This window comes from Amphiura filiformis, chromosome 2 (assembly GCF_039555335.1).
Source record: "Amphiura filiformis chromosome 2, Afil_fr2py, whole genome shotgun sequence".
Lineage (NCBI taxonomy): Eukaryota > Metazoa > Echinodermata > Ophiuroidea > Amphilepidida > Amphiuridae > Amphiura > Amphiura filiformis.
In genome coordinates this window covers 75,615,667-75,641,403 of record NC_092629.1, presented here as the reverse complement: position 1 = coordinate 75,641,403, position 25,737 = coordinate 75,615,667, and the positions used below count along the sequence as shown (strand labels likewise).

The following is a 25,737-nucleotide window of genomic DNA, read 5'->3' as shown; positions in this document are numbered from 1 at the left end:
CATGGCAGCCGGTGACATCCAGGATTTGACCAGGACCTTGGACATTCGGCTCTACCAACTGAGTTAATGAGTCAGATGATGAAGAACAGTGATGTTATTATTTATTCTACGAATGATGCTATGGATGGCAATCATGCAAAATTGTCAACACGCAACGCACCATTCATTATCGTCAGTGACCTACTGTAACAACCATACTGTGGAAAGGGGAAATATGCGTCTCAGGCTCCAAATACCGAGAGAAAATTTACAAACATTTGCAAGTACCTTTTATTTTTGGTCTGTTTTTTAGCATTAAAATGCGAATTCTTCTCGTGCTTCCTGCGCATTTGTCTTAGTAAAATCATTTTGATAGTAGGTGGGCGGGATGATTTGCAATTCGGATCCCTTTGGAAATTCATTTTTCAACTTAAGTGCATATCAATAGATTTATAAACTGTTAAATGTCAAAAATATCATTTTTTTAATAATTTGTCATAAAATTTGTATTATATTGCGAATTTCAAAAATTCAAAGTTATTTGACATCAGAAGGATATTCTTCGCAATAAGAATGCAATTTGGTATGTCTGAGTGATGTGCTGTCAGGCCCCATCCGAGCCCTTCATGTTAACGTCAAAAATGAGTCAGTAAAATGCGTCATTTTAACGCGTGATTTGTAAAAGTTAAAGCCATATTATAACATTTGCTGAGGAAGACGCCCTCACTGAATTTTTAAAATTCCCTTTTTTACACGATTAAATTGTACTTTATTAAAACAATATACCCTGCAAAATCAAGACTCTAAGTGCTGTAGTTTTGTCAAAATCCGTGATTTTGAATTAAAGGCTGATTCAGCGCTTTATTATTACGATGGAATTATTAGTCGAACGCATACACGATGTTCGTAACGCACCGTACGACACGGCGTGCGGGACGGTGATATACACAACAAAGGGTCGTACCACAACATGACCGAAGGAGTGGTACGTATTGCCGACATGTGCGCTGGTAGTAAATTCCAATTTTCTTTGCTTTGCCGTAGTTGTTCGGCTCAAAAATAAAAGGGGATATATCTAACAGTAAAAGCTAACATTTAATGACAAAGAAATGCTAATCTATTTTGTTTGAAAATGTTATAATATTGCTTTAACAGAACTCGAGGGGAGACAATCCCTCTGCCAGCAACACCTTCCCACAAGCTTATCTCCGCTCGCTGATCTTTTAGGTTTTACGTTTGCTAACGTGTAGACTGACCCACAGTCTCGGTTCGGTTCCATCTCTGGATAATGTGACAATTAATAATTACATAATGCCCTATGAATAGTAGGACTAAAATAGTCTCTGTTACCCATAAATAGCATGTTTTAAATAATCAGGAAATACACCACAAGTGATAGAAGTTATATTTACAATCTGGGTAAATTCTTGGTAAACCAACATCAAACTTACGAAGTGCCAATACTAATTTGAAAGGGGTCTACCTGAACCGCAAGGGTTAAATATTTATTGTCAGGAGATGGTGTCAAATAATTTCTGATAGAAAATATGCTTTCCATGAATATTCATTTATGGTGCTCATAATATTGTAGTGAATTAGCCTAAAATGGCAGATTTAAGGAGACTGAATTTCGGAACATATCTACGTTATTTAATCTAGTCCCATTCTATTTCCAGTAATGTTTAAGTTCTAACGAATGTTTGATGACGTAAAATCGATTATGTTACGTAAATATCTGGCAGCAATATATTATCGATTTTACGTCATCAAACATTCGTTAGAACTTTTAAGTTCAATGTTTAATGTTTAAAAACATTACTGGAAATAGAATGGCAATAAATAACGTAGATATGTTACATACAATATTGTACGTCTAATAAAAAGTCTGCATACTGCTTAATGTACCAGTTTTGAATGTGGAAGGAGCTTTTGAAAAAATGGCTCTTCAAAGTGGTACGTACTCAGGAAGTTTGAATGCCCCCCCGGGCAAGTGTTATAAACTTACTGTAATAAACAGCGTGAGTTCATTGGACAACCACCAACCAGGGAATCTGCGCAGTTGTTTTTGTTCCGGACTAATCTTGGTACTTCGTGAATAAATATTCTATACTAAATGTCAAGTTTGTACATACACTTGATCATCAATTTGACCAATTCTAAAAAAGCAAGCACAAACTAAATTTATGGTCAGTTTTATTCCTGAGGTCTAGCTTTCATCTACGGTCAATGTTCCTACTTCACGTGTTTCCACATAGAAAACGTCTTCATCTGTCCGTTTCTGCAATATAAAAGATCCAAAAAGATACCGATATTAAGAAGTTTGCAGTGCACATACAGGGTGTATCAAAATAAAGTATACAGTTTGAAAAATGCCACTAGATTAAAATGTATGAGGTTTGGTCAAAAAGTCAACATCTTGTACTCCAACAAAATCAAATCTACATTTTAGTAAAGAAACTTGCTATCTCCTAAAGGTAAATTCGTCAGGCTAAACCAAAATAAAAGGAACGAAAATGCAAACATACCTTTCCGATTTTATCTGTATCTTCGTGTCTATCGACTTCATCCATGGATATTTGAAACAGGCATGACTGACGAAGATTGCATATCAACCTCGGATCAATCAATTTTGGGTCATTGAATCCTACATAGATGAAAAAGTTCAAACCATTGACATACATATTCGGGTTTTTTTGATAGCCTACAGTGGCAATATGCTTGAGGATTTGAAATTTAACAATACTCTTTTATAACACATACCTTTATTTATTTATTAGCTTTATCGGAAAATGATGATCCACGAGGCGATGAAAAAACCACCCTGTTCTACGGGCGGGCGAACCTTTCAAGTAGGGTTGGTCAGTCGGGCTTTTGTTTGTTTGTTTGTTGTTTTGGGTTTTTTGTTGTTGTATTTTTGAAAGCGACCCATAAAACCACCAAAATCTGTAAATATTTTGAAATTTGGGAAAATACCAAAAAACAAATTGTTCCTGAAAATTTTCGAAATTTGGGTCGGCATTCATTTGTATAGGAAAATTTTGTTTCCGAATTTGTTCAAATCTGGGTCGGTCGGGCCCGTACGGAACAGTATTTTCGTCATGCGTCGCCTAGCGGGATTGATTGGAACAAGACAGATGTGGGATTCCGAACCAACGTTCTTCAATACCATTTGAGCGATCAACGAATCAAAGAAGCTGGTGTCATTAGATCAAAATAGATAACTGAGACATACGAGTAGATAATGATAAGAAACCAAGTTATATTTCTCAAGCGACACGCAGCATCTAGTGAATGCAATGTTATTGATTAAAATGAATTGTTTTCTGATTATCAAAAACTTATTTCGAAATCAGTACTTACCAGTTAAAAAACTAACAACAATACCAACCACAATTGATATTCCAAAATTCAGAGGCGTGTACCAAAAACGTGAAAGGGCATAAAAGTTAGCGATACCGGGTCTGTTGGATAAACACAGACGATAAAGAATATTGCATAATGATTGATAATGAAAGTTGAACTAACTTCTCTGAATCATAATTCAATGTATCCTTGGTGTAAAATATGAGTTAAATCATACAATTATTAGTTGCCCCCGGGCAAATAAATGTAATGAATGAACATTGAACAAACGTTTTTATGTATATCAATTCTCGCTATTCACAATAAAGGCGCCGCCAGCAGGTTTGCGATGTAATCGTGATGTATCATGGGAAAAGGTCGACATCAAGTCCGCGCAATACGAATATTACCATGCTATTACACAGGAACACGTGTCAATATAACGGTATTACACGCAAATCGATAGAGAAAAATTAATTATGCACATTTCAAATCACATTATTAAGTATTATTGAGTATCGATTCGTTCGCGTGTAACACCTTTATTTTGACAAACTAAAAAAATATTGTCACGTGTTCCTATGTAATACTAGCATGGTAATATTCGTATTGCGCGGACTTGGATGTCGACCTTTTCCCATGATACATCACGATTACATCGCAAACCGCTGGCGGCGCTCTTATTGTGAATAGCGAGAATTGACCAAACGTTGTAATGTACATCTTCTTTTGCCGAGCTTTTAGGCCACAATGACTCATTTTATCGTTAAAATTGCACATTTTTGCGCGCTTCTCGTCCACTTATCCATGTAAATGTTTGAAAGTAATTTGACGATTTAACCCCCCCCCTCCCTTGGTTTGGTGGCCCCGGTATGCCCCTAGCTAACAAAATGAAGCTATAATTTTATAATCCTACAATATAAGATTTCTGTGCCAGACTGATAATTATGATTCCGTGCTCTTCTACACGAAAATAAAAGTAACGTTTTGCTTTGCGTTCGTGGGAGGGGGTACTCACGTATAAAGGTATACGGGGAATTGCCGCTCTAATGGGCCGCTTTTTTGCAAGAAATACCTAAACATGGGTCCCAATTTGACAAAAAAAATGATCAAAACTGTCAAATCAACCGGGCAAATCAGCCGTTTTATAGATAAAATTCCTAAATAAGTAGGGGTTTCCGAGTTCCAGCGGCCCACTCTGTCAAAATGTAATTCGAGTACCCCCGGGATCACGTTTGCTGTTGCGACAAACACATCGAAAAATTCACTGCAATGTGTTTTGCAGCAATAAAAACGTCGAGAAGAAGACAACAGTCTTGAACAAAGTTAATCATTGCAAACCTTTGTGCTACAGGACCCGTAGTAGCAGCGAGTGTAGAAATTAAAGTCACTGGTGTTGTAAGGTTAATGTAGTCAACGGTAGAAGATAAACACTCTTCCGTAGACAAAGGCAAATTATCAATTGGTGTAGGGTAGAATATAGAACCAATGAAGATCCATAGCCCAATAGCAGTGGCAATAAAGAATCCTGCTAGGGCGCCCTGTGTAATGTACCAGTATGAGATGTGATTAGAGAGAATAGCATTAGGTCACGTGAACATAATTCACTCCCACATGCTCCCACCGGGGGGGGGGGGTCGAAAACATTTGTACGGGGGTGTGCCACGCAGACTTTCTGTTTTTGCAACCATCAGTATAGCAATATTTTACCAAAAGCTTCCAAATTGCAGAAATTGGGTGCTTTAAGAGCATTTTTGCCCAAATTGGGCTCACTGCGCATCACTGATAATCCAGCCGACGACATACCAAAATCGCTGAAAGGTACCCCAAAATCGTTACACATCCCAGTACACCGCCAACCAGGAATAACCCCTTCCGGGTACTACATCACCTACATACCCACCACGCACACTAGAATGAAACAGTAGGAAATCCCTAAATATCGTACCAAATATCTTTACAACATATATCCAAGTTACGACGACGAATTTTACGTCATACACAACCAGCCTAGCAATACCAGCGGCAAGCCGATCACTCCACTCTTTTGCCCAGAGCGGCAAATTGGTAGGTGTTGAATTAGAGTCAGAGCGGCAACGCATGAGAAGACGGACCTCTATTTAGCCATTGAGCACAGAGCGGCAACATTAGCTTTCATGCCGCTACCGCACAGCGGCGTGCCACTTGGTGACTACCGCTTGCAGAAAAATGCAAGCAGCACAATGAACCATCACGTCGCTCAGTGGCACACGGTTGTTTGATGTGATAATTTACTAATTATTCTAACAAAACATTATATAATGTTAAATTCTAGACCTGAATAACACCTACAGCTATCACACTAATATACACACAAATAATGTTTGTAACAATTTTTCAACACAGACCTAACTTTTTGTTTCAATTTTGAATTATTCATCCTTTTTCTACTTATTTGTGGTACTTTTTATTATATAAACTGAACATTTGTGTGCAAATTGAGGGCGCTATCTACATGTATTTTAAATTCAAAATACCCAAATAATATGAGTTATACCTTTCATTTCATGATAAAAAAATGTTTTTTAAATTCCCTTGTCATTTGTTAGTCTTTTTGCTGCTGTTTTTGTAAAGATGCAAATCATATTCAAGATAAATAGCGCCATCATTGTTCATATTTTCTTATAAATTACTCAGTTTTACATGCCATCAAACAACCGTGGGCAAGCGACATGCAATACGAAACCAGCATAAGAGTTTAATTATACATAATCTATGGATGGAAACTAGGAACTTGCGCAAACAAGATAGTCACCTGAGTGATACCCGTCTTCGCTTGAAAGAATAAACAGAACCAAATACGGCAAGAACTAGCCCCTACTGACGCACACATAACACAAAACATTCAAAGAACAGAAAACACATACTTTCTGCCGTTTGCCGCCAGCATAATGCTGGTTTCATACTTTCTGCCGTTTGCCGCCAGCTTAATGCTGGTTTCATACTTTCTGCCGTTTGCCGCCAGCATAATGCTGGTTTCATACTTTCTGCCGTTTGCCGCCAGCATAATGCTGGTTTCATACTTTCTGCCGTTTGCCGCCAGCATAATGCTGGTTTCATACTTTCTGTCGTTTGCCGCCAGCATAATGCTGGTTTCATACTTTCTGCCGTTTGCCGCCAGCATAATGCTGGTTTCATACTTTCTGCCGTTTGCCGCCAGCATAATGCTGGTTTCATACTTTCTGCCGTTTGCCGCCAGCATAATGCTGGTTTCATACTTTCTGCCGTTTGCCGCCAGCATAATGCTGGTTTCATACTTTCTGCCGTTTGCCGCCAGCATAATGCTGGTTTCATACTTTCTGTCGTTTGCCGCCAACATAATGCTGGTTTCATACTTTCTGCCGTTTGCCGCCAGCATAATGCTGGTTTCATACTTTCTGTCGTTTGCCGCCAGCATAATGCTGGTTTCTTACTTTCTGCCGTTTGCCGCCAGCATAATGCTGGTTTCATACTTTCTGCCGTTTGCCGCCAGCATAATGCTGGTTTCATACTTTCTGCCGTTTGCCGCCAGCATAATGCTGGTTTCATACTTTCTGCCGTTTGCCGCCAGCATAATGCTGGTTTCATACTTTCTGCCGTTTGCCGCCAGCATAATGCTGGTTTCATACTTTCTGCCGTTTGCCGCCAGCATAATGCTGGTTTCATACTTTCTGCCGTTTGCCGCCAGCATAATGCTGGTTTCATACTTTCTGCCACTTGCCACTAACCGGCGTGACGCTTCATCATGACGATTGTATTTTTCTGCAAGGGGCAACGGCATGACTATATATAAAAGCCAATGTTGCCGCTCAGCACCGCCAAAAATCGTACCCTCTTCTCATACGTCAGAGCGGCACCGCTCCCAAGTTGACTTCAATTCAACTCCTAGCGACCTGCCGCTTTGGGCAAAGTGATGGAATGGCCGATATATTGGCTCGCCGCTGATTACCGCTGGCGTTTTTAGTGCAACTGCGCAGTGAAACAAAATTTTCGTCAGAGCGACAAAGCGGCAAGCGGCAGGAAAGTATGAAACCAGAACACACTTCCAAGAACGCGATGGTAATAAAGGATAATGCAAATCTGGTATGAAATAATGAAGACAAAGTTGTTTTTATAACCTGCGAACTTTTATGCATGTATTGGGAAACGGAACACTCACACTAACAGTATAATGGAAATACATCACATAATACACTGTAAATTTTACTCATACATGCCCACACATACTCACCCGTACCTTGCATTAATTATTTCAATCTTACCTTTGTGTTAACATGTGGTATGAAAATACCTAAAGTAAACACACCTAAAATTGGTCCATTGGCTACGCCTAAAATCCCAAGGAGAGCCTATAAAGTAATAAAGAAAAGAAATTTTCAATGATTTTCCATAGTATACATCATGGACTGATTTTTTTCTTTCTGTCACAATAACTGACATGCGAACGTGAAGAAGTGTTTATTACTCACGGCTATGAGACTTCCCAGTTTCGGCATTACAAAGGTTACTCCAAGAATTACACAACCAAAGGCAGCAACTACAAGAGATGATTTATTATCATTTGATATGTATAGGTGAATAAAGAAATAAATTTGTGTTTTATTTTTTGTATAACCTGAATCATTTGATGTTAGACAAAGTTCTATCACGATGGTGTGGTGTACAGTCAGCTAGGCTTTATGCTGGGTTCATACTTTGCCGCTCTGCCGCGACGATTTTGCTTCACTGCGCAGTCGCACCAGAAACGATAGCGGTGACCAGCGGCAAGCTGTTATGTCGATCATTCCACCGCTTGCCAAAGCGACAGCATCCCTAGGAGGCTAGGAGTTCAATTCAAGTCAACTCGGGAGCGGTCCCGCTCTGACGTATGAGAACAAGATACGATGCTGCACGCCATTTGGAAATTTTACTACCCGATAGTAATTACCGCACAGCCCCTTATTCAAAATGGGGTAAATATTTTATGCAAGTCGGCAATTCAAGCAAGATAATCGTTTGAATCAACTTACCCGATGCTTTGCTTATAACCGTGTAGGTAGTCTCAGACAGAGCAGGCCAGAATGGTTTAATCATATGCTCCACTGTCATTGCAGACAGTGCGTTTAGCACTGAAGACACGGTGCTAAAAGAGGATGCAATTTAGCTTTAGAACTTTTCAAATCATTATTTTACGATTTTGTTTTATAAGAAGAGAATCATATATTCCGTGTTCAAAAATACTTTAAACAAAAGTCCGAGTGCTTTACCCACTTTTTGAGAAAAACGTGATTGTATGAAACATAATCGCACAGTTGTAGACAAACTTGTTATTAATATTTCGTAATAACGTGATCAACGTATGGTAAGGAACTGTGCAATAATTATGAGCCCCGGGAGGGGGGGGGGGGGGTTAAAATTCCCAAGCGGCTCGCTGAAAATCGCTTGGCCCCCTGTCGGCCCGCCACAAATTCTTTGCCCCCCCCCCTTGCACATGCCAAATATTTGGGATCCCGATTTGCAAACTTTAAATTTTTTATATACATGTTGCGAGCGCAGCAAGCAGGAAAATATTTAAGCGTTTCCGTACGATTTTCCTAAGCCTTTTAGAGCGTTTTATTTAAAAGGCGCCCCAAGAATGCGTGCCAAAAATGGCTTGCTCCCCTCTCGGCTTGCCAAAATTGCTTAACCTCCCCTTTTGGCTCGCCAAAATTTCTTGCCCCTCAATTTTACCCTCCCCAGGGCTCATAAATATTGCACAGCCCCTAATTATCCCACCCATTAAATCTAATACATCCACCTTGTATAGCTTCGGAAATACAGTTTAGAGTAAATAAAAATAAGATCGTCAATTCTTTAATGTAAGTAAAGTGCATATATTATGCTGTCAAAATAACATACCTTAGGGCTAAGCAACATAAACTGGAGATCAGCAGTCCCGGAAGACCAGGTAAATGATTAAAAGCATCAATGATGAAAAATGGCAGTAGCTAAAAATAATAAGGAAAACCAAGAGATTATCAATAAGAGACTTTTGGTAATGTTAATGCATACAAAAGTATTATCCTATGTCATCGTACTCTTTGTCATAGTGCCTTCTTGTACATATACCATTAGTAAATTATGAAGAGAGACTCAGTTTGCATTCATTAGTGCATGTTTTAAGCTTTAACACATAATTCAGTGGGATTTGGCGGCCATTTATGGTCTTTGTTGAGTCAAAATGCCTTCTTGTACCTATTCCATTAATAAATATTTGAAAAGAGGACCATTTTTTAAAATTAATTGTATCTGTTTTAAGCCTTAACGCGTAATTTAATGTGATTTGGCAGCCACTTTGAAGAGCGCCCTTTACATATACATCGCCATTATAGTATTTATTGATTCATAGTGCCTCTTTCTTGTACCTATACCATTAATAAATAGTTGAAGACAGACTCAGTTTGATTTCATTCATGTCATTAGTGCATGTTTTTAAGCTTGAACACATAATTCAATGGGATTTGGCGGCCATTTTGAAAACGCCCTTTAGCGGAGTTATTGCCGGGTTACACAAAATTTACCCTCACTTTATTGTATCAAGAGTAACTTAGGGGCGCTCTCATGCATACGGGATCGGCCTCAGACAATGGATTATTAGTGATTACGCCCGACAATGTTATGATCTTAATGAAAGCAGGCCTGCATTCAGCAGTGGTCCCCGTTTCCACTTACATTGAAAGATGTGTTGTTTCATAAACCAGATTTCAGCAAGTCGACAGAAGAATATATTATTTCCTTTCTTGGAAAAGGTACGCACTTTGACGTATTCACCTTGGTTTCATTATCATTGAGGTATAGGACTTTTTATTTTTTTGGAGAAGATAGGTAGGGCAACTACTTGATTATATTTCTACATGTTCATACTACATACTCTGAAAATTTTAGAAAATTCGCACGGGCAGTTTTTTAAATCACATTTTTGTTCCTAAAATGGGGGTTATAGCGCCCTCAACGGGCACTCTCTCCATAGGGCTACATGTAAAGACCAGTTATAGACAAATGGCCTCGTTCAATTTTCCTCAAATTTTGCATATGATGTAGATTTAACACCTGGAATGTAATGCAAGTGGTGTCGTTGCTGCTCTTCTAAATTCATTTTTAAAATATCCGCCCCAGACCAAGGTGATATTTTAGATCTTCTCTGATATCACTGGATAGTAGTACATTGACTACATTAGATAAGTCTGGTTTGCAATTTCCTTTCTTTGAAGGAAATTGAATGTAAGCACTTTAGCTAGCCCACAACACTGAACATGGTGAAGAATTGTGTTTACATTGGTTTTATACCAAACACAGACAAATCTATTTTCACAATATATGATGGAATCTGGGAAATTACCAAGAATAATTATATTTGGTTTCCTTTATTAAATTTCCTTTCACATTACTTCACTTCCTGTGGGGAATTCCAATATGTCATATCCACTTTACATTCTCGGGGATTTCCCCAATTGTGTAACACGATGAACATTCTAGAAATGGGGATTTCCAAATATCCCAAATCATAAATGAATCATCTTTTTTTTGATCAACTTGATGCATGAAAGGGAATTCCTAAAAATATCATCACTCATGATATAGTTTAAATGATAAACAAAGACAAAAATTCAAATTAAATTACTCAGGACACATCACAATATGCTTACCCCATCGGTATATTGCAGACGACCAGATGAAAATGGATCACAGTAAGCGTAGTAGGCGTAAAGACAAAGACCGGCTAACACACAAAAAAAAAGACACCACTACCAAGCCAATTCCATACATGAGTAAAGCGCTGAAACATCAAAGATTAAATGTACAATTCTGACTCATTCTATCAAATAGAATATTGACCTTTAATTTATTTGCGGTTAGACCCGATATGTAGTCATTTGACGTCACGCCGATGCAAATATGTGACCATCCATCTCAAACCGCTCGTAAAGTCGGCAAATTGAATTTCGAGTTACAGTCCAAAATGTGCATAAAGCTTGTATTCATAATGTACCTAATAATTGTCCTACAAGTTTCTCATTTCAGTCTAGTCATATACCAATCTTTAATCCTATTGTTGAAGAGGATAATAAGCTTATACTTATAGTAAATAGCTTTAGTCTTTGTTTGCTTTGGCTAAATCCTGTTCAAGTGGTGGGTTAACCAACAATTAACAATTAGAGGACATTCCTGAACCTCGTTGACTTGGGGATGATTTGAAGTGACCGCCAATTATGACCATTTGATATTTAATACCAGCAATGTAGAAAAAGAGATATATCGTAGCACCAAAATAATGTACCTTTTTACTGAAGGAGCAAAGTTTAACAAGCCATAACTCCACTTCTGGATATCATTTGAAGTCAAATGATATATCATTGTAAAACTTATGATATATATTTTCTAAACATGGAAGAAAACAAAATTGACCAGGGGCCGACTTTACGAGCGTTTCGATGTGGATGGTCACATATTGTTTAGCGAACATCACCTACTGAGCATTGCAAGTCGCAAGTCGGCGTGACGTCAAATAACGACATCTCGGGTCTAACCGCAATGAATTATGGGAATTACCGATACGGTCCATTCACTTAGAGGGAACCGGTTAAGTCAGATACCAATTCTATCTGGATTCAATAAGCAGTTTTGCCTAAATTTCACACTTCGTGTAGTATATATCTCTAACTTAAGAACTTAGTGACAGAACGCTTTTGAAAACTGCTTAAAGGGGCATTGTGAGATTTCATAAAAAGTGCGCCCTCATTTTTGGTCAAAGTCCAGTTTTTAACATGTATGCAATGTTTGCCCATACACTAATCAGCATGTGAAATAGTTAAGCTTAAATCAGCATCGTTCATGTATAATGGTATGATTTTGTAATAAATGTCTGTATTCAGTCATTAAAATATCCACACAGTTCTATAGGAAATAAGCTTAACGTGGACCTGCACAATATGTCCTTTATTTTAAATTTTAAAGATTTTGTCCGCTAAATTACTGCTTGGTTTGTACTCTGATAAAGCGAAATATTCTGATTTCATTTTTGCAAGAAATCTCTCAGAGCCATTTTACAGGAGCATTTCGTGATCCTAACGTACTCTTTTTTATGACATCCACGAAAAATTCTTTTTCCCCCAAATTCAGTTGATTCCTATTGTTGGAATTTTGTTCTGGTGTACCAGAACGTAATTCACATTTGACGATATAAACGAATTAATCTGCAAAAAATGTTTTGTACATAAACAGTATGTAGTTAAAGGGTTCCAGTGGTATACAATTTTTTTGTTTAAAAGGTAGGGATGAGGTCCATGCGCGTATTTTTGGGGCTTTGGGGGCCAGCCCCGGGGTAAAAGGGGGGCGGCAAAAAGAAGGGCGGCGGAAGATAAAGGGGCGGCAAAAAGATGCACAAAAGTAAAAAAGGGCGGGACTTAAGGGGGGTACTACACCCATTGATTTTTTTTTGCATTTTTTGCATTTTGTGAAGAAATTACAAAAAAAAATTGGACAAAGTGGTATGCAAAATGAAGGGGCAAATCTTCTCGTTTTATTGGTGGCATCAGTATCAATGTAGCTTACATGCTTTTGAAGATAGAGGCAAAAGGAGGTACATCACTGATGATTTAAATTCACTTCATTTTGGAAAGCTTACTATCAACGGATTTCGTTAAAATTTTGGATATGTGTTGCTAACACATTAGGGAAATAATGTTGATATGTAAAATGGGAATAAGTGGTCCCTGATTTCTTTTATGACTTCATGAACTTGGTGCTCCACAACTATCAAAAAACGAACCGGTTAAAATGCTTCTATTTTCAATGTCGAGCTATATTTTGTATTTTGAACTTGCAACACTATGTCACTGAAACTTAATTAAGCCATAGGTAACAGGTTACCACAACCACACTACAGCAATGTTGAAAAAGATTGTATTTTTGTCACCTATACCACCATATTAGGTAGTTTTCCGTAAGCTCCATTTTTGTGATTTTGGTAACTATTTTATATTTATTTGCCCAATCCAACTCAACTAGGCAATCTAAATTGTACTCACCATTTACATTCCAAAGTATTTTAGTATATCCACCTCACACATTTCCATTATATATCCAGTAACAGACATTATGACATGTATGATATCACAGACTATCACATGTATTCAAAATTGATGCCTGAATTTGACCTGAACCAATTGACCTATAACCTGACCTTTGATGACCTTATAGCCTTTTTTTAATCTCTTTTCCTAACAACATATTATAGAAGATACATACATGGTGTAGTATTAAATTGTCTATGTGGAAGAGATTATTTAGGCCTATTTAATTTATTCAGTGTTATAATCAGTGAGTATATTTCTATAGATAGTATAACAAAGGATTTAATGTATTCTATTCATGTATTCTACTTGGACATGTTCAATAGAATAAATTATGGTTTGTTATGAAACACACATCTCAGTTACCAGGATACAGTAAACAAAAAAATATATAGGGCTAAAATGATTTTCTAAAATGGTTTAAAACCACTTTGTATGTAGAGATATTTTATAAGTTCAGGACATGAGATGATGAACATATTTATATACTTTATAAATTTGCAACAAAAAAAAAGAAGATGGGTACTGATGAAAATCAGGGTATTAAATCGCCTTAATGGGTGGCAAAGGGCGGCTGGTTTATTTAGTGGGCGGCAAGGCGCCGTTGGGGGGTAATTAGGGGGGGTGTAACACCTGTTAAATTTAACGTTTAAAAAAATTTGGTGAAAAAAATTTCAGCTCCTTCAAGAAAGTTCTCTCATTGTTAATTGTTAGTTATGCATACATATACAAAATACAATGCCTGGTAACACACCACTTGAACATGATTTAGCAAAAGCAAACAAAGACCAGAGCTATTAAAAATTCCATAGACATCTAAGGTAGAAGCTTATTATCCTCTTCAACAATAAGATTATTGATTGGTGTTTGACTATCAAAATGAGATAGATGTCACGGCAGCTTGAGGGACCGATGAATACGACCTTCATGCATATTTTACACTGTATACAATTTAGGAATTTACGGCTCATTCGTGCTGTACGGTCACATATTAAAACAAAACACTACAAATTATAGAAATTTCATTTATCTTCCAACTTTGCAAACTGTGCGCTTATTGAAATTCATTCAGGACTTCAACTTTTCGTATCATCTAAATTGATTAAAATAATCAAGTTACGTTAATTTCTATTCCGATTTCTATGCAAGCAAAAAATTCAAAGTCTTACATATTTGCTGTTTTAAAGCCTTTACACGACAAAGTCCGCTGGACCTGAAATTGCATTGCACATTGCGATGGCATCCAACTTATCCAACCAAAGACAGCGGTGTTCCAAAACGTGAGATACTTTGACGGGTCTAGGCTGAATCTGAAAGATAGTCGACATTATTTGGTTTTCGTTTTAAATCTTAACATCATGGACAATCACCAAGGACATGGAAACAAGATCAATGCCGGGGATCAATGCCTTTGTTCAACATCTTGCTACAGAGACATGTTAAACATCAAGCGGGTGGATTGGATTCCAAATGAAACCATCTACAATCTGACCAACAGTGTTACAGCACGAAGTGTCATTGATATATGTCAACACCACCTTTATTTGAATTTGTTTAAGAACTTTTTTTATTATAATTGAAGCCCGAATTAAAAAAGACTAGTTTGCGTGTGACGTCCTGTCAACCAGACCAAAATACCGTACTGCGCAGGTCATCAACCAATTACGTTGCGCCTTTGCCCTGACGTCAGACGCAAACTAGTATTTTCAATTCGGTCTTCAATTATAAAGAGTTTTCATACTCAAATATTTGCGTCCTTCCTCCTTCTCTGCTGATTTCAATAACTTGTGAAAAACCTCCCACTTGTAGTGATACCATGATGATAACAGACACTAAAGTTGCGAAACACAGCGTCATTTGAAAACAGTCTGCCCATAAAACAGCTTTCATTCCTCCCTGAGAATTAATCAAGAAAATATTCTAATGAGCCACTTGATAAACGTGATACACTTGATAAACGATAAAAAAATTCAGACCAATTTTCAAAAAATAACAAACAACTTTTCTCTGGATTGGTGTGTCTAGATTTTAAAAACCCCACATAAATCAAAGTTTTTAAAACTTTTTCTGTAGTGTATTTATAAAAAAATGAGGCAAAATGGTAGTTTTTGTGCGATTGTCTCCAAAACTGCAGATATTTAACATTACATTGGACCCCATTTAACATCACATTGGACCCCAATGGAAATAAATCCAAATTTTAATTCAACATTGTTTGATACATTGTATTTGGTATTTTAAATTGATATTTTATTTACTATTGCTTTTTTCGTTTTTTTATGTTGAATTTTAATCGAATAAAACAAATCAATCTGTTTGTATATTTGGATATGTATACCTTTCAATAATTAAGAAGTTTTAATTAATTGACCTTTTCGGTAAATCCCATAAGCATTTGTGAGTACACCTGAGAACTCGTCATTTGACGTCACGCCGATTTGCGCCGATGCGCACATTGTTTATCGAACATCGTTACTGCGCATTGCAAGTCGGCGTGACGTCAAATGACGAGTTCTTAGGTGTACTCGCAAAGGGTTATGGGATTTACCAAAAAAAGGTCAATTATTTTTGCACAGTTCTCCTGCATGATGAATGCAGCAATCTCCCCAGAAGTAATTGAATTAAAAGCTTGATTCATTGTTCCTCTATAGGTACAGATTTAAAATATCACATTAAATTTCACCGTTTTTCTTAGAAATATTCACCACCCGAGATCTTTGTGGGACCAATGGCCTCATCCTAATGCCATAGTTAAATGACTTCAATGAAACAATCATATGGCCAAATCTGACCTCAATTCGCAGATTATGAGTTTTGTACCCAAATTTTCAAAGGTCATTCAATAAGTCAACAAACGTATTGGGATTTAAGAACTGTGTACTACTACATGTAGATGAGAATATTTTGGATCCTAGTGATGTGTCTGATATTTTTTATTCTGAGGGAATAAAAATTTCACTTTTAAATATTGAAATTTGAAACGAAACCTAACACGTATACTTCAACTTGGCCAAAAGTGGCAAAAAGAAGCCTACTTTGGAAACGCGGGAAAAGAACATCAGTTAGACTTACCAAAAATGTGTAAAATATACATATAGCGGTAAGTAGCAAAATGCATACATTCAAATCAAGGTGTGAAACTGGAAAAAACAGAAAACACAAAATGAACTGTTATTAAAGCTGGGTGACCTGATTGACAGCCTCATCCCCACTTTATCCCATTAAAATGCATAATTTCGCATAGGTGAAACCTCATATTTTTATCATTAACATATAAATTGAAATAAGGCGTTCCTTATCGGTATATTTCCGAAGAAATCGTCAAATTAGAAAACTGTCGAATTAGTCTCGGAATTAGAAGAAACATTTTCGTGTTCATTTGGTATGAATGGTTGAAAGGAACAAAATTTTAAGTTTTAAAGAAATCGAATTTTTAATATATCGGGTCACCTTCCATTAAATTCCCAAAAACTTACAAGGGATATCACAATTTGAAAAACATTAAATTTATAGCTGGGTAAACACATGCAGCAACACCGGTAATATTTTGTCTAGGCTTATGTCCGATGCAATTAAAAATTTTCACCTAACCCCTCAGCGCGTCCACATTAGTTGGCAACAGTGCTATGTCCGACGTCTTTATGCCCATCAAGCTTTAATATTACCGGTCACAGCTAACTAGAAATGGTCCGTGACAGCTGGAATCATGTCGTAACCTTTCGTAACGACACGATTCCAGCTTGTTATGGACCATTACCGGTTAGCTCTGACCGGTAATAAGCAAAACGGACATAAACACGTCGGACATAGCGCTATTGCCGACTAATGTGGATATACACTGCACGATTTAGGAAATGGGAAAAAAAGTGTTGTATTTCAAAACAGAGCACGAAAACGCAGCCCTATAATAAAAAACATAAAAATTAAAAAAAAATCGATACTGTATTTCCAAACACAGCACCAAAACAGAGCACTATGAGAGAAAACATAAGAACGAAAAAGTCCATGATGTATTTCCAAACACAACTCCAAAACACAGCACTATAATATTTCCAAACACAGCACTATAAGGCATGAATATTTTTTAATTCTTATATTTTATTATAGTGCTGTGTTTTGGAGCTGTGTTTAGAAAATACAGCATGGATTTTTTTTTAATTCTTATGTTTTCTATTATAATAGTACTGTGTTTTGGTGCTGGTGCACCAAAACACAGCACTATAATATAAAACATAAGAATTAAAAGTTCCATGCTGTAATTCCAAACACAGCACCAAAACACAGCTTTAAATAGAAAACATCCTGATTAGGGCGATATTTGCTGTGTTTTAGTGCTGTGTTCGTAAACACAGCAAATATTTCCGTCCCTAAAATCGTGCAGCACATAAATATGGACGCGATAAAGATTAGCGGGAAATTTTAAATTGCGTTGGACATAAGCGTAGACAAAATATTATTGGACATAAGTCATTTATTACCGGTAATAAGTCACTTATTACCGGTTCGTGCCTTGGGTGACACGGGACCAACTGTTTTCCGTGACTACCGAATCACGGGACGTCACACACACACACACTACCTATATCTGCACGTGCTAAGCAGTGTATGAGGCAAGAAGAAAATCTTAGTGTGTTCATAAATTTTTATTGAATTTCTTCTCGCCCATACACTGCTTAGCACGTGCAGATATAGGTAGTGTGTGTACGACGTCCCGTTATTCGGTAGTCACGGAAAGCAGTTGGTCCCGTGTACAGGAAGAGTCAAACCCTGTGCACGTTAAGTGTCAGAGCTATTCGAAAAGAGAAGGGTCACCATCCCCGGTTCTGATATCTGCAATCAATCCTGGGTTCCAGGTTCGTGCATAGGTAAAAAACTGTGCGCGTAAAGCCAGCGCAAGTAATCCTCGTTTATATGAAGTCTGCACTAAAAAGGAGAAATAAATAAATAAATGAGTCACTTATTACCTGCAATAGGTCACGTGTCCGACCGTATAAACACGACTAATGACAGCATATGTGGATGCTTAACCCCCTGAGCACTACCTGCCGATCTAACATTGCCTCTGAATGGTCAGTTACATGATATCTTCATTTTAATCACCAATCAGAATGGAGCTTTGCAAATGATTCACCCCAATTTTTTGTGTGGTGAAATTATTCTAACAATGTTGCTGATTGGTCCAATTGATAATGAAACTTCTTTTTTGGCCAATCGGCAAGTAGTTCTCATGGAGTTAAAGCAACGCATTCCTTACCTGTTGTCAAGGCTAAACTCGCAGCGTACGTAGTAACACCCGGAAGCAATATCTATATTGAAAAAATTGTTGACTTTTAAAATTGTAAGCTCTTAATTTGAGAGCTCATATATCATCGTCTACTGTGTTAATAGTATCATGATTATAAAGAAGATAGACAAAATGGAGTTTATCATAATATATAAAAGTAAATTAGATTGAGATTGTGGAATATATTACTTACATAATAAATGTAACAGACTGTGAGACCAAGATTTCTGGTTAATGGGTTGAAACGTAGTTCTAAATACTTGTCAAGACAAAAAAAAAATTACATTTTAAAATTCTTGTTACTATAATTAAGTTATTGTCATTACAAGCGTTTGACCAGATCGATAGCCTCGTTCTCAAACTTTATCATATCATGACATCATCAAAAAGCTCATACTGTTCTCATAACTCCTTCTTCTTCGTCGGCGTCATCTTTCCCTTGTTCTTCCTCTTTTCTTCTTCTTCTTCTTCTTCTTCTTCTTCCTCTTCTTCTTCTTCTTCTTCTTCTTCTTCTTCTTCTTCTTCTTCTTCTTCTTCTTCTTCTTCTTCTTCTTCTTCTTCTTCTTCTTCTCCTCCTCCTTCTTCTTCGTCTTCTTCTTCTCATTCTCTTTCTTCATCTCCTCCTTCTATTTCTTTTTTGTCTTCTTTTTCTTGTTCTTCTTGTTGTTGTTCTTCTTCTCCTCCTCCTCCTTCTTCTTTTCTTCTTCTTCTTCTTCTTCGTTTTCGTCTTCTTCTTCTTCGTTTTCGCCTTCTTCTTCTTCGTAGTAATTAGTACCTCATAAATACTAATGAATTGGAATCTATAGTAGATAGGAAGGAAACACCTTGCTCCAATCCACGCCGCTATTACACTGGATAATCCTACCCATATTGTCAAGCATCCAGCCCGAAAATAAACATCAGCAGTCTGACCCTGTATAATAGTAAAATTTACAGGCCCTATACTAAAAATCTTAAAGGAGTATTTCGTGATCCTAGCATCCTAGGATGTCATTTTTCATTAGATATCCACGAAAAAACCTATTCCCAAAATTTCAGTTGATTCCGATTTTGCGTTCGCGAGTTATGCATGATTATGTGTATTACACTGCTCCATAGGCAATGCGTTGTAATTTTGTTCTGGTGCACCAGAACGAAATTCAAATTTCATGATATCTTTGCTAAACGAATAAATCTGCAAGAAATATTTTGTACATAAACATCATGTAGCCAGAGGTTTCCAGTGATATAAAAATCTCAACTTTTTTTGAGAAAAGTGGGGGGATGAGGCTGTGGATCACGAAATGCCCTTTTAAAACACCTCATTTATAGCAATTGGCTAAATATTGACACCGTACATTTAAATCAATGTAGCTCAAAATTGGAAAGTTGCAGTAAATTCTAATTGATTTGTATTCAGTATAATGTACGGAAATCTGTGTAATTGATATCTGAGTGTTTTTGTTTTGTTGGAAGTGCAACTTTCAAATTTGGACCTTACTACCTTTAATTGACCGGTGTTTTATTGTTTTCTGGGCTATCGTATCAAATGAGATGTCACAATGCGCAGAAATAAATTCCAGATTTGTAATACAATAGCCCGTTTTTGAATAATGGCCCTTATTTAAGGGGGGGGGGGGTAGTTCCTTTTTTTGAGATGTTTATTTTATATAATCCATTATGAGTTGCCGAGTTCAAGTAAGGTTTATATCAATTGTTCTTCATGTTTCTTCACGTGTGTTTTGCGAGCATTTCCCCGGAAAACTTCGAGATCCGTTGGCCAGCTATCGTGGTGTATATCAACTCGCCATCATACCTTGCCGACCGAACTCGTATGTTGCTTCATAATAAATGGTGGAGAATCATTTTCCCCCAAAAGACCTTAAACTAAAAAAATAGGGCTGGGGGATGTGTATCTTTAATACGATAGGTCAAAATTTCCAAATGATGGTCGGCTTTTCCTTTCAGCTATACAATTTAAGTGCATATCATTAAATTTATAAAGTTGACTTTGAGGACTGGTAAATATCAAAAATGTAAATTTTGAATAATTTGCAATAAAATTTGTATTATATCACGAATTTCAATAACATCCAAATTATTTGATATCAGAAGGACATTCCTCATTATAGAATGCAATTCGATATGTCTGATGTGCTCTCATGTCCTACAAAAAATAGTGCGCTAACGTTGTTATCCGTTCCCTTAAGGGTAGGGTCATGCCAATTTCGCACGCAATATAAACGATAAGGTCAATTTAAAATATTCAGGTTTCCAAGTTTTCAAATGACCAGAAATTATTAAAATTTAGATTAATAACCATCGAACTCGTGTTAACGAATTCGTTTGTTTCTTTATCATAGACAAAATGTAACATTGTTTATTTGGATATGTATTTATCAAATCAAAGGTCTTCACTTGGGCGACGACCATCATACGCTGCGATAAGTTGATTAAATGTTGCTTAAATTTGTTTAAATCATATATAATGATAATAAATTAATTTGTTGGTCTATTCTTACTAAACAATAGGTTTGGGTGAATTATATTAATATATGCGTAAGTCTAAGGATTGTGTGAATTATATTAATATATGCGTAAGTCTAAGGATTGGGTGAATTATACTAATATATGCGTAAGTCTAAGGATTAGGTAAATTATATTAATATATTGGTACGTCTAAAGGATTGTGAATTATATTAATATATGCGTAAGTTTAAGGATTGGGTTAATTATATTATTATATGGGTAAGTCTAAGGATCGGGTGAATTCTTTCATTCTTTCAAAATCTTTCATTATATTGGTGAGTATTCGAGAATGCATCTATATATATAGTCTATATATCTACCTCCAACCAGCGGAACTAACTTTAAAGTTCAGCGTATTCTGCGTTAGCATAGTGTTACTTGGTGTGTGTACATAATTTTACACGCGATCAAAGTGACGTACATATACACGCAAGAAACAACGTTAAGCCAACGAATAACGCCGAACGTCAAAGCTAGTCACTGCCGCTGACTGGAGGTAGATAATATACACATTATTGTGAATTTAGGAAAAAATATTACTTTCCTCATATGCTAAACCACAATTTAAGTTTGAAACCTGATTAATCATTGCTTAATAATACAAAGAGCAAGAAGGTCGTATCTGACACATACTACGTTCTTACACTAACAACTTTATTTCCGATTTGAAGATCGTATGTGGCAGACGGTCAGTTTTGCTAATTAAATGGTTATTCATTAAGTTTAAGACTTGAGAGTTCATAATATGCGCCTCCCCATTTCACAATCAATTCATTATGTGGACAGTGCCTTAAGAATTCATAGCAGAAAGACCAGTGAAAAACCAAAATCACCGGTTATATATATTAGTCATCCTAAAATCGTTCACCTGTTCTAACAAGTAAATAGCACTGTAGGGCTTAGTGCTATTGTGCTGGTTAGAACAGGTGGCAGATAAGGATGACCACCAGCTATTATGTTTTACGGGTCTTTTAATTTTCAAGGCACTCTCCACGTAATGTAATAACTCAATTTCGCTCAAAAATGTAAGTTCATGTAAATGTCATACCTGAATATACATCCCTGTGAAGAAACTGGCTATCAATGACATAGCAACAGGTAAAAATCCCATGCTACGACCTGCAAGCAAATACTCATCTGTAGTCTTTTGTTTACTACCAATGAAGCCATAATATATTCCGATACTTGCCGATAACCCCATCACAATGCTGAAGACAACCCAGTCGTATACAGAAAATGTTGGAACAGACGTCATGACGAATATTTTTTAAGAATTAGGTGAGAAATAATAAGCAGATCTATGTCATACATGTACATCGGCCGAGGTAAACAATGTTTCCTGAATGAAATAGCCAATACCTTCGTGACCGTGGTTTAACGTAAGACTTTGCAAAATTTGATCCAATCGAAAGCCGAATTTGACGACACCAACGTCTAGTGTGTCCGACTTGAATGTATGTGGCTAATAGTGGGCTTCATCGTTACTAAATCAGTAGCCTCTGGGCTTAAAATCAGTGTTTTGTCCCGTGTGTTTTGCATGCACAGTGACTAAAGTTCAAATATGATGTTACCAGATTTTGATTATTGTGATGTTGTTTTAGTAGCTGTTGTGGCCTAAATCTTGATAGTCTCTTGATCTAGAAATACTTAAGAATTTAGGGAGGGTCGGGGGACAAGCATATTTTGTTCTGGTTTTACTGGAACTTTATTTTGAAAAAATGTCTACTGTCTAAAATTGAAATTTAGCAAGGCGCATAAGGCAATTATTTTCTTCTATTATGATTTATATGGGAAGTCGTCCTCCCTTGCCAAAATGGGGGGGGGGGGGGGGTTCCGCCGCCTATGACGGGTAACGAACACAATACAGATTCATTTTTGTCAAGTCGTATGTACACTGTATGTAGGCCTACCTAATATTAAGTTCAGGCTTCCTTGACTTGTTCTTGAGTATTTACATACATTTTGATACAAACGAAACATATGTATTTCGCATTGCTAAAATCTGATAATTTCATTATATAGCAAACAGTGAGTACAGCCTTTGAACTTATAGCAGCGATAAGAACGCACACCTATATAGACATGTTTTATTACAATATTTTTTCAGAATTAAGGGATCGGGTAGCAACGTTTGCACAGCAATGGCGGATTTAAGCTGTCGTAACTTGGAATGAAAATGAATGATTTCAGTGTATGAGTCACTTAACATGAGTTTGTTTTGGATTGCCCAACATCGAACGTCTGAAATGCATGATTCAAGCTTATTTACAGCTTGAGGATGATGGGTAGATTCCAGGGTCAGTTGAGCATGTTGAGTATCGTCGGCATAAATTTCATGAATATCATGATGAGCATTGATGACCTCGCTCAGCGGGGCACTATGCATGATAATAAAATTAAGTGTCCTTTGACAACGGCTATTCGCGACTATCCAGATATGAAACACACCATTGTAAAGCAGAGTTTTTGAAAATTTCCTTGTCATTTGTTAGTCTGTTTGCTGATGTTTTCATACCATTTTATGCCTACCCTTTGTAAAATTGCAAACAAGATTTTGGATAAATAACGCCATCATTGTTCAACTTTTCTTAAAAATGAATCAGTTTTATATGCCATCAAACAACCTTGTATGATGTGGTACTTTTATGCTGTAGGCTAACTTGGTCTTGATCTAGATTCCACAGGAGAATTTTAACCTTTGTGTTTGTGTTTTTGTTTTATTACTTCTTTAACCTGGGATACTTAATCAGTTGAAAACACAATTAATCATCTGTTCTTCCTTGAGTCCTTGACGGTGAGGTAAAGCTAATAATAGTAAGCATGGGTTACTCTAGAGGCAGAGAGTACAGCCACTGCGTGACTCTATGTCTAAAATGACCCAATATTGGGAGTCAAATGACGGTGAATGTTTAGCGGAGTCAACAAATTATGACTCTTCAAGGGAGACAGATGACTCCATATACGGAGTAATTTTAGAGATAGCGTCGCAGAGTGGCTGATCTCTGCGTTTAGAGTCACCCTGACTTCATTTTGGCTTTCAGTGAATTATAGGCTCAAATCCATCAGCTAAGGGGTCTACACCCCTGGACCCTGCCTATTGCACCGAATTTGTGCTACTGCACAGCAGTCTCGTGAGTTAACCGCATTCAAATGTACAAGAAGACCACGCATTGTATAGAATGTCACTTCGAGACGTACTATCTACAAGCTGTTATGGCAGCGCGGAGGGTGGTTACGTGCGTATTTATAAATAACATATTTATGATAGTCAAAGCATACTTGTAAAGTAACTTCAAAGCCTGTCGAATCCATGTGCATGACGTGTTTTATTTTACGTGCAACCATTATATAATATTCTTAAGTCTTAATGATAATTGAGAATATCCATCCAACTGAGCAGCAGTCTAAAAGGATTTAACTTAATTAATTACTTGTTACAAAAGAGAATAAAGATTAAAACCGGGTAACTGTATAATAACACAAATGAATTGGGGTTAGAAACGCACAAACTAAAATTATTTATTCAAATGTCAGTGTTTTTAGGTGTTTTTCCCTCCTGCTTTGGCATTGCTACTGTTCTTGTTGTTTACATTGTATAATTATCACAGGCATGATTGTGCTATTTCAGTTGAAATCCATACACCCATATAGACGACATGACCTTAATCTCCCATGACCTTAATCTGGAGTCACCAATAGTACCCCATTGAAATTCACCCTCCCTGTTTGGAAGATTAAGGTCATGTCTTCCATAGGGGGTGTATGGATTTCAACTGGAATAGCCCATTTCTACATACTGACGAATATCAGGCAACTATAAAACGTTCACGACTGCGTCCTTTTGTATAAAACATTAAAGGCTACTGCAGATTAATGCTCATTCTTTTACAGTACAAAGGCGATTTAACATCGGTCGCCACTCGCGCTTAGCGAATCGCGTAAGTCACTGCATAATGACATAATGCTTTGGATGACTTGACATTGGACTAAAACAGTCTTGGGAGTTCTAGATCATATCACCCAATGCCCTCCAACCTTTTGCATCTCCAATGACCTCCTAAATGTTCTTCATTTTCAATAGATTTTTATTAGGAGTGTCCCTCGCAATAGATTCTATTCACTTTTGAGGTAGTTTTGAGAGTGATATACTAAAGGCACACGTTAGCGATTTTTATACGATGCAAAGCCATGTTGCCTGATCGCTATACCCGCACTCGGTGAATCGCGTAAGACGATTCTATACATGTTATTTAGGGACGGTTTATAGTAAATTGTTATTCGCCATTCTGTAGGAATCACAACGAATCAATTCTTTCAATAGTCCTCAGTTCACTAAACAATGGAATTCGGAATAAATTGCTTATTATGATTCCAACATTTGTTGAAACTTCACAAGTGAAAATGAATTGAACATGTTGAATATATTTAAGTTGAAAAGTTGAAAATGAATTGAACATGTTGAATATGTTTAAGTTGAAAAGTAAAAGAGAATAAATTTTAATCATAAATAACCTT

The 25,737-nt window shown here is 36.9% G+C and overlaps 1 long non-coding RNA gene across 1 annotated transcript; it reads right to left on the bottom strand.

Moving 5' to 3' along the window:
• Window positions 1–2,041: 2,041 nt before the first annotated feature.
• Window positions 2,042–3,436, bottom strand: LOC140137062 (uncharacterized). The gene is made up of 3 exons (XR_011856800.1): window positions 3,340–3,436; window positions 2,505–2,623; window positions 2,042–2,257 (listed from the first exon to the last, which is right to left on the bottom strand). It is a non-coding gene; the product is annotated as an uncharacterized lncRNA (long non-coding RNA).
• Between the last annotated feature and the right edge of the window lie 22,301 nt (window positions 3,437–25,737).